The sequence below is a fragment of the Melitaea cinxia genome, chromosome 6 (assembly GCF_905220565.1).
Source record: "Melitaea cinxia chromosome 6, ilMelCinx1.1, whole genome shotgun sequence".
Lineage (NCBI taxonomy): Eukaryota > Metazoa > Arthropoda > Insecta > Lepidoptera > Nymphalidae > Melitaea > Melitaea cinxia.
In genome coordinates this window covers 3,540,721-3,551,816 of record NC_059399.1, presented here as the reverse complement: position 1 = coordinate 3,551,816, position 11,096 = coordinate 3,540,721, and positions in this window count along the sequence as shown.

Below are 11,096 nucleotides of genomic sequence, written 5' to 3'. Positions count from 1 at the left end.
AACCCACGCAAAACCAACCGCGTGCATTACGTCGAGAGACTGGAGCAGCTGCTCAGCGAGCAGACATGCCCAGACAGACTCGAGGGAACAGGACAGATAGAAAAACAGGTAGATATGATAACTAACAATATTATAGACTCCTACCAAACTGCATGTCCCTTATCAATCCCACCGGAGAACAAAGTGAACTGGTGGGGGCCTGAACTGGAAAGACTCAGGAAAAAGGTAAGGCGACTCCTAAACAGAGCAATGAATACATGCGCCGATCTGGACTGGGACAAGTACAAGAAGGCCAAGTCCAGATACAAGAAACGTTTAAGGTATAGAAGTACCGACTCGTGGCGCAAATTCTGCAGCAGCGTGGAAACCTGCGAACAGGCCAACAGGGTAAGGAAGGTTCTCATTAACCAATCTAGCCAGTTGAGGGGCTCCCTGAGAAAGCCAGACAACACCTTCACGAGCACGCTGGAAGAAGCTGAGACCACTTTGGTGCAAACGCATTTTCCAGGCTGCCGCATTATGCGGTCGGTCGATTGGCTCGAAGAGGATGTGACCCCAACAGAGGAGCAATGGGAGTATGCACTCAAGGTAGTAAGTCCACCAAAAGTTAGATGGGCTATCAACAGCTTTGACTCCTTCAAATCCCCAGGGTTGGACGGGGTCTTCCCAGCACTTCTGCAGTGGGGAGGCAACCAACTGACCCATAGGCTTACCGCTGTCTTGGTAGCGTGCTTAGCTCACAGGTACGTGCCAAAGCAGTGGAGGGAGGTAAAGGTAATCTTCATCCCCAAACCGGAAAAAAGTGACTACTCCGAACCCAAATCCCACAGACCTATCAGCCTAACATCGTTTCTGCTGAAGACCCTCGAAAGGCTGTGTGAACGGGATCTGAGAGAAAACGCCCTGGCTACAGTACGCCTACACTCACACCAACATGCGTACAGCCAAGGTAAATCAACAGAGTCAGCTCTACATGCAGTGGTCAGCAAAATAGAAGAGGCCATTGAAAACAAGGCAATGTGTCTCGGCACCTTCATTGACATAGAAGGTGCGTTTGACATGACCAACTTCACCAGCATCTCGTCGGCCCTGGTTAAGCACGGTGTACACCCGGTAATGGTTGACTGGATAGGTAACATGCTCAGTAAAAGAGTCATCAGACTTACATCATCTGGGACACAACATGCACTGGTGGTTAAAGGATGTCCACAGGGAGGGGTGCTCTCCCCACTACTGTGGAACGTGGTGGTGAATGACCTTATAACCAGACTGAACCAGCACAACTACTTCACGATCGGGTATGCTGACGATATTGCCATTCTAATTAGCGGCAGAGTCAGCAGTACCGTGTGTAATGTTACACAACAGGCGCTACGGATTGTGGAGAGATGGTGCATAGACAACGAAGTTACCGTCAATCCCAGAAAGACGGAACGGGTAATGTTCACTAACAAACGACTACTGGGGAACTACAATCCCCCTAGACTGTTCGGAACGGAGCTGCAGTTCAGCTCGGAGGTGAAGTATCTAGGAATCATTCTAGATAGCAAACTGAACTGGAGCAGCCATCTCAACAGCAAGATTGACAAGGCCACAATAGCCTTCTGGCAGTGCCGCAGAATGATAGGTAAAAGATGGGGTTTATCCCCGAAAATCACTCTGTGGCTGTACCAGTCCGTCATCAGGCCAATTATCAGCTACGGCGCAGTGGTTTGGTGGCCGAGAACCAAACTAATCACCGGCGAAGCAAAGCTACAACGACTTCAAAGGCTAGCTTGCATGGCGACTACGGGCTGCATGAGGACCACCCCGACTGCGGCCCTGGAAGCCCTACTGAACTTGCCGCCGCTGCATCTGTTTATCCAACAGGAGGCGGGAGCGGCCGCGGTAAGACTCAGGAAGCTAAACCTATGGAGAAACGTAAAAGTAACACATACAGGTATACTTGGAGAACTGGCGAACAGGGAACCGCTCATCGAAGCGGTCACCGACAGAATACCCAAACAGTACGTATTCGACAAAAAATATAGAATACAATTACATGAAGACCCAGGGGAAGGCATCAACCCCAAGGAGTTGAGAATCTTCACAGACGGGTCGAAAACATCAACAGGTACAGGTTCTGGGGTTTACTCAGAAGACCTGAATATCAACATGTCATCGCCATTGGGAATCCACAACACCGTCTTTCAGGCGGAATGTATGGGAATCATAATGGCTGTAACAGCGATCACGGCTAGAGAGGTACAGGGTTTTCCAATCCGTATTCTTTCCGATAGCAGATCGGTCCTGCAAGCCCTACAGAGCGACACCATGACATCGGGGCTAATATACGAGTGCCATCGAGCTCTGACGAAGGTAAGTGAAACAAACACCATTATCCTCCAATGGATAAAGGGCCACAGTGGATCGCGAGGCAACGACGCGGCTGACCGACTGGCGAGGAATGGATCGGAGATGAGGGTCTACGGACCCGAACCCATTCTACCTCTGCCTTTCGGATGGCTGCGCAGCCAGCTGCGACACAACACCAAGGTAATGCACCAAGAATATTGGACAAACCTAACCACCTGCAGGCAGACCAAGGAAGCTCTTCCGACGATCAACCCAGGATTGTCCCGCAAACTTCGCGGCTTTGGGAGAGCCCAGCTCCGACTACTGGTCGGGGCTGTTACCGGACATGCCTTGCTCAACAAACACTTACACAATTTAGGTGTTACAGACAGCCCCCTATGCAGAGCGTGCATGGAGGCAGAAGAAACGGCCACACACATCCTGCTGGAATGCGGTAGTGTGGCGAACTACAGGGCGACACACCTCGGGACACCGAGGTCGCTCCGGGAAGTCGTCGGCAACGCAAGGGGTCTGCTAGGCTTCCTCAAGGAGCTAGGCTGGCATGAATGAAGCCCCCAGCCTACCACGCAAAATAGGCGCACTAAGTCGTCGAGTTGCGGAGAATAGCCCGTTGAAAATCAATCAATCAATCAATCAATGCCGTCAAAAAATCTTGGGACACTTTTAGACAATGAAAGTTTTAGAATTGCTCTCGGTCTCCGGTTGGGAGCTCCACTGTGCTTTGAACACCGATCGACCTCTTTTCGGAAAAGAGGTCGATTCTTTCGGACTACACGGCCTTTCCTGTAGCAAGAGTTCAGGTAGGTTTTTCCGCCACGGTTGCCTAAACGATACCATAAAAAGAGCTCTTGCCACCATCGACGTTCCTGCTCTTATCGAGCCAACTGGATTTAGTCGCAATGATGGTAAGAGACCTGATGGATTGACGTTGGTTCCCTGGGAAAGGGGACGGGCGCTTTTGTGGGGCGAAACCTGCGTTGACACACTTGCTCCGTCTCATGTCAGGGAAACAGCCTTAAAAGCGGGAGCCGCAGCGGAAAAAGCTGAAACGACTAAACGGCACAAATATTCGTCACTAATTCTAAATTACATCTTTGTGCCGTTTGCAGTCGAAACACTTGGACCTTGGAGTAGCAGTGCTAAAAATTTTTTAAATGAAATAACACCTCGCCTTATTGCCTCCACTGGTGACAAGAGGGCTGGTGCATTTTTTGCCCAGAGAATCGGCATAGCGATTCAACGGGGAAATGCTGTCAGCATTCTTGGCACAATTCCACGCGGACATGATTTATACCAAAACTATCTGTAAATATTTTAGTTCTTAAGTTGTGAATTGTAAATATGTATAATATTTTGTATAAATAAAATTATGTTAAACAATTTATCGTGAGTATCGAATACCGAGTTGTGTGGTTACTTCGCTATTTACGTCCCGATGACATATATGCCCAAACGGGCCTATTATTTTGTGACGACTATAAGCATGGAGGTAAATTTGACTTCAGTGACGTCAGAAAAATCCTTGACGTAGGATATTGATTGATTAGGTTGTGCTATTTAGTACTGGTGTAGGCTGGATGAGGATTGCGGAAAACCGGGATGTCTGGCGTGAACTTGGTGAGGCCTATGTCCAGCAGTGTACTGCCATAGGCTGAAGTGATAATGATGATGATGATTGATGATATATATTAAATAAGCAAATATACGATGTATTTAAAATACAGACAAGTAAATGAAGTATGTATCGGATAGATGCTTATTTACAGAAACATATTATATATTACTAGCTGCGCGACAGCCTTTTTTCTTGTTATGCGATCTGTCAAAAACGGTAGATAAATTGGATTAAACGTTACTTTTTCTGAAATTATCCAATTTTCAGAAAATTTCATATTTTTCATTTTTTTAAAACCTCCTTCAAAGTAATAAGACAAAACAAAATAAAAAAAAAAACTGCAAAAGAAGGCGAATCTGTTCAGCTGTTCTTGAGTTAAACATTTACGATTAGCAACACATTTAGAAATTCAAGTTTATTTCTAAAGATAATGCAATCCAAAATGTGACTACTTACAAATACTAACGTGTGATAAGATTCTGTTCACGTCGTAACTCATTTTAGTATTAAAAGTTTGTTTAGGTGCTAAAGGCGACAGATGTTTCTTGGATTTATGTCTTAGTGCTAAGTGGTAGAGGTGAACAGTGAAAGGGCCGATCCTCGTGGTTCTACAGTATAATTCCATTTATTTATTGTTCGCGAATAATTGGAAAGTGTTGTGATAACTTATATTATATATTACTTTTAATAGAGATAGCGCTGTTTGAGTTTCTGTTTGAAACAAATAAATACCTAACCATTTTGTTACTTTAATTCTAACTTAATTTTTGAACTATACCTAAATTACGTTGTGATAGAGAGTCTAGTGAGATTTTGACGATTTTTAATGAAAGAAAGATATATTAAAAACATAGCAAATGTACGTAGTAATGTACCGTCGGCCAAGAAAGTGGTGTACCACCCTAAGGTTGAATGCCGCCAGCAGATTCATAGGTGATAAAGATTAGTTTCGCTTGCAGATCGATTTGGCAACTTCTATTACCGTCTTTATCTGATTATTGATAACAATATTATTTATACCGAATACAGTTTAAGATGTCATGTATAATAATGACGTATGAATACTTATCAATTAGGTTTACGTCATTATTTTATATCTCTTCCAGTAATATATTTTAATAACGAACCTTGTTGTAATTTTCGATGACCAGGAAACTAAATCAAAACTGGTACACCACTTTCTTGGCCGACCGTACTAACTATATTGAAAAGTTTAATTTTTTTAATGGGACATTGCCTTTGTAACATAAAAGGTTAATAATACATATTTAGTGGCGAAAGTTTAATGTAAGTAAGAGCTCACGATGATATACTTTTCCGCAGTAGCCTCCGGCGGTTGCGGAAAGGCACGCAGGCTGAGTAAAAAATACATCGCGTAATTGTTGGGTAATTCACTCTTCATGAGTATTAAAGAAGATCTAAAAGATCACAAAAACCGCAAGGTGCGTGAAATTCATCGAGCCTATGAAGATTTTGATTTTTGTTCGTTTATAGTAGCAGATCGTGGATATTGATTATTGTGTTGTGCTATTTAACTGAGGGAGGGCACAGCAGGAAAGTTCCTGCTCAAAATATGGAGCCGCTCGACTGGTGTACCTCGACCTTACTGAAGACAACAGCTAAATAGCGCGATCTAGGATACGTCAGTTTTCTCTAGTTTCTGTATGTCGCGAGATAGATGTCGCTACAATGCTTTCAAGCAGTATTGTGTTCCTGTTGGTGAGTAAGGTGACCAGAGCTCCGGGGGAGGGGATGAGGGGATCGGGGATAGTTCGGCAACGCGCTTGGAATGCTTCTGGTGTGGCAGGCGTCTACGAGCTATGGTAATCGTTTACCATCAGATGAGCCGTACGCTTGTTTGCCGAGCTGCAAGATAAGTAGATAACGCTAGTGCCGTTAATCTAAAGCCGCTTATAAATGTACCATCAATTTTATTAACCTATGAATGTCTGCATTCTACGAAATTCAGCAATGTGCTTCTACATTGAAATCGGGTAGAAATTTGCATTTATTACACCGTAAATTTATACTTTAATAATTTTACGAGTTTGATGTAAATTTAATATTTCAACTTAGTTTGCAAGTCTTGTTACAATGACTATTGAGGATATAATCTAATAAACTCAACGGAAAGCTTTTGCCTCTTAAACCAATAAGACAGTGTCTCAATTTAAATTTAAATAGGTTTATTTTTAAAAATAAACGGATGTTCCATGTTATTAAACTATGAAATTTAGTTCCGTAATATAGAAATTTATTTTACATGACATTATTTGAGACTTGATCGATTTTGACGATGGAGTAGCTTTCAGGAGGGAGTCTTTGGTGATATAAAAGGGTGACTAATTGTAATTTTAAACAGGCTTAGGCGGCCTTTTAGGTTTTTTGCATGTAACATTGTGGGAAAGACGTGGTCTATAATTAAGTAACGAGCACAAAGATTTATTACTAAAATATAATAATTATTTAAAATTAGTTTAATCTGTACTAATATGCACAATAAGAATAATTATTAAATTTTTTATGTGATAAGTTCGTATCTACTGAGTCGTTTGAAACATATCAGAAATTTAAAATTTATCGGCAATGAGTACCGTAATAATACTTAAGCGGTTTTATAATAATATATGTTTTATGTGCATACTATATTTACCAATATATTACATTTCCATTAAGTAGTTTATTTATGTACAATGAATACAAATAGTGCGTTTTAGTTGATCTTTAGTGCCGTGTTGAAAGTGTGAACACTTCAACGCGGCCACACATGACTTTAGATAGGAGCAATAAATGACACTTCTTATAGTCTTGTTTCTTTAAAGATGACACGAACGTTATTATAAGATAGCTCTGTAAGAAATTTCCTAACAAATAATCTGATACAAATTTAGTGGTTGTAATCCGTGGTAAACGGTGTTGATGTTACGTTAATTACTTTTTATTTATACATATACTGATGGTTTTTATACCTATTGTAATACTGATGGTTGCTTACACAAAAAAAGAAAAAAAAAGAAATTTAAATTGATTTTAGTATACACAAAAAAAACCGCTGACGATGTATAATTAAGAGTTATTAGATTAATAAAGTTAATAAAATACATGTTTAATTGACAATAACATAAAATACATCAAAATCTTCTCTTTATGTTATAGATTCGATTAAAATAATCCATTAGAGAAATTATAATTAACACTTCAATTCTAGAAAAAATAATTTACTTATAAACTAACTGAATAACTGAATTGTTTTTAAGGAGTTTGGTATATCTAAGTATGTAAATATCTCGGGCTAATTTCCGAAACCACTACACCGATTTTAATGAAATTTTGCACAGATATGTAACTTTGTCCAACTTAAAATTTAACTTTATTTTATTTTGATTAATGACCGAAATATTTTGATTGCAAAACTAAAAATATGGCAGTACGAAGTTAGTCGCCTGGTTAGTTTTTATATATAATCGTGTATTTTAATTATGCATTTTATTTCATTTATATTAACATTATACTACAAGAATTCATAAATGTTAAAACATATTACTTTTATAAATACGAAGTTTGAATTCATTAAAAAATGTTTATTAGTAATGTATTACTCATACATAGTCTAGAATGTGTAAATCTGATGGGGTACATTTCAATGGGTTTGAAAAAGTTTATTGTTATTAAAAATTCTGATTAACAATGTTATAACAATAACAATAAATTCGTTGTCTCCTTAATCTATGACGAAATATTTAATATCTATTATTTCTCCTGACCCAATTCATAGAATTTAAGATCCACTGTAACTTTGATCAAACAGTCAACAGCACATTCCATCACAAGCTCTATAAACACCTGTTAAGCTATACGAGCAATCAAGCCATCATTTAAAATGGTCGTTTAGCTATTAGTAGGTTAACGTTCGACACGGCCGCTGAAAGGCCGAGCTATTAAATCGACTGTAAAGCACCACCCACGCGCTATTGACAACACGGCGTGGCAAACATTACACAATGTTCACATAACTCGATATTACCAACGCACTTCAAGGATTTTGATATTTATAGTTAAGAGTAAATACTAACAATAAAGTGTTATATCTGTGGCAATCGTGATAATGTACTCTACTGTTCACATCGAGTTTTATTGTAGCCAATAGCAACGCGCTTTGGCTTGTGTTTATTTTTTGGAAATTATAACATGAAAACGCGGCCATATCGTCGTTATCAGCAGTTTTGATTCTTTGTATGCTAGGTCAAGGATCACACGATTTAGAACAATCCGTTTGTGTAGAGTGCTTTCTAGCTTTCATAAAAAATCTTCTGTAAGAAATTTTTAATAACATGAAGAGACTCTAAAATTTAATATAATTTTAAATGTACTGTAGGTATATTAACATCTATAATTTTCAGTTTTAGTTGTTACCGTTGTATAATTTTAAGTTTCATAATACTTTATTTTCTATAGAAGGTGCTCAAACTCGAATTGTTTATTGTTTCATGTTGTCCTTATTTGGTTGAAAGAAACTTATATTCTACTACACATTTTGTCAATTTGAGCAGTAATTTAAAACTAAGATACAGACTAACATCAGAGAACAACATACTTAATTAGCTATTACATTGTAGTAATTAGATTTTAACTAGAAGTTGATCAAACATAAATTCTTGTATCTCAACACATGTTCGCTTGTACCACTCTGATTATCATCATAATCGCTAATTGTTAACACGAATTTAGTACCTATTTCTAATTATCAATTACATTACGCAACTTGCAATAAGTAACGGTAATTAAGCTAAACAATAACGTTTTCCAAAACAATATAAATGAGTATGATACGGTTTCACAGCCTTCCTGTTTGAATTCCGCAAGTTGCCTATCGTTTGAAACCAGTCTTATTGGAAACATAGTATTGTTTTCTATTTGACATATAGTACAATGCACTGATATGTCACGCTGTCAATACGAAGGGTAGAGCCTATAGTTTCATCTTTTATTATTTTGTGTAATGTTCAATGTTTTGTTTGACTTAAAGAGATTTCTTAAACCAAGTATTTTAAGGTGGAATTAATATTCAAAGTCAACTTTTATATCCAAATATTTAAAAATTAACGTCGTTTAATTTGAAGTGATTTGTAGAACTATGTATTTATGGGATGAATAAAGCTTTAAGTAGTTTAACTATATTAAAGTCGGCTGGAAATGGAATTCGAACTAAGATAACTAAATTAATTATTAAAATCTAACAAAAAATAAGATAATATTACTAAAAAAAGTTAGGTTAATCACAACATTACACATAACTACTTACAAGCCTTTGCGATCTTTGTCGTAAGTTAGTTCAAAGAATAATCTCAGAGTTAATCTCAACATTCCGAAACCTTTATTGCGATCGCCGTAGAGCCATGCGTTCATCCACTTTTACTCTCAAGATATTTTACACAATGAACGTGACAATAGGCCATTTGACCACATGTAGGGCTAAATAAGGCCACACGCTCTAGTATTGGATCTGGTTCTAAGAGAAAGTTTTGGGATAATTTAGTTTAATATGTATTAGAAAGTGTGTTACAACTATATCCAGGATCATATAAGTCCCTGTTGCATAAATAATTAACTTTCTTTAAAATTCTCTTGAACCTATAAAAATGTGTAAGTTATTCTTTATTTTTTGAATCATTTTATAAAATATCGAGGGTGCATGATGAACGCACACCATGAACAAATGTTGTGATCGTCGCTAGTGGTACAAAAACTTTTTAATACAACACAAAAATGGTCGTCTCTTTAAAATTTCCATAAAGATCTTATATTATACATACAAATAAGTTATTATAAGTCTTAACAATAAATTCCTTTATTTTTTGTTTATGAAAATTATTCATCATCCGCGATGGTGATAGTAAGAAAGTTGTGAGGATTTTTCTAACTCATTATCTTTTGTTCTCTCATCATATACATTAATGATAAGAAACTAAATAGTCTACATTCCAGAATAAGACTAAGTAAACCTTTCCCTTGCAGTTGTTTCTAATTGTTACGCATTGATAGAGTCTAATCAACATTCATTATTGCGATAGTATCGTGGCAAGCTCGAACCAGGCCTCGTTATAAGTGTCACGTGTCACAGGTTAATATGTTGCTAATTTAATACATTAATTACGGTTACGTATATACAGTAAAATCGCAGATTTATCGATTCTAGAGATAGTTAAAATACACTAAGATATCGATTAATTAAAATTCTTTTAAACTAAGCAGTAAATATTAGGAATAAAATTTGTAGATTTTTACATCTATTTTTAAAATCATACTAACAATTTATATTATAAGCCGAGAACAATGAAAAATCAAAATTATCTTTATTCAAAATAGCCTTCAAAAGCACCTTCAAACAGTCATTTTACAAATTATAATTTCAGTTATTTTTAAATACCAAGCTACCACGGGCTTGGAATCCAGAGTCTGCAGAGAAGAACCGAACATTCTTTATTGCAAACTTTTAATTTATTCTCGGACAATTTCAATAAAATTCGTGGAATTTTATTTATCTTCCGATTCAGCACTAGGTGGTGACACTAGATGGTGACGCTAGATAGAATAATACAGAAAGAAATGACTAAAACATTTTAATGCTACTTGTTTTTATCATCATGTCAAAATATGTGACATATTTTAGCTGTTTTCGAAGCTTCTTTTATACAAACGAAATGGGAATAGTAATCAATGCAGTAAGGTTAAATATTGCTAATTGTTTTTCCTCATATTATAGAATTTCAAACCACTAGCACCTCGGCTACATAAGACCTGTGAAGTCAAACTATTTAATATATAATTCAATTAGTGGTACAAGGAAGTAATTGAGTTCAAAATGCCAGACCGTACCACGCCAAGGCGTGAATTGCCTATAAAATTATGCAAATATTACAATTTTGCTATTGACGCGTTTGATATGGTGTAAATTTTAAGTCTGCGTTTGTCTTTCCGCGTTATTACGAGTAACATGCTTAATTAGAGGTTTATAATTTAGCTGATTGAAATTTACTAAGTTTTGTATGTGAAATGGTATTACGAGTCTTACACGGGAAGATTTATTATTTTAATTTGGGGAATTTTATTGTACCTCTATTCAAAA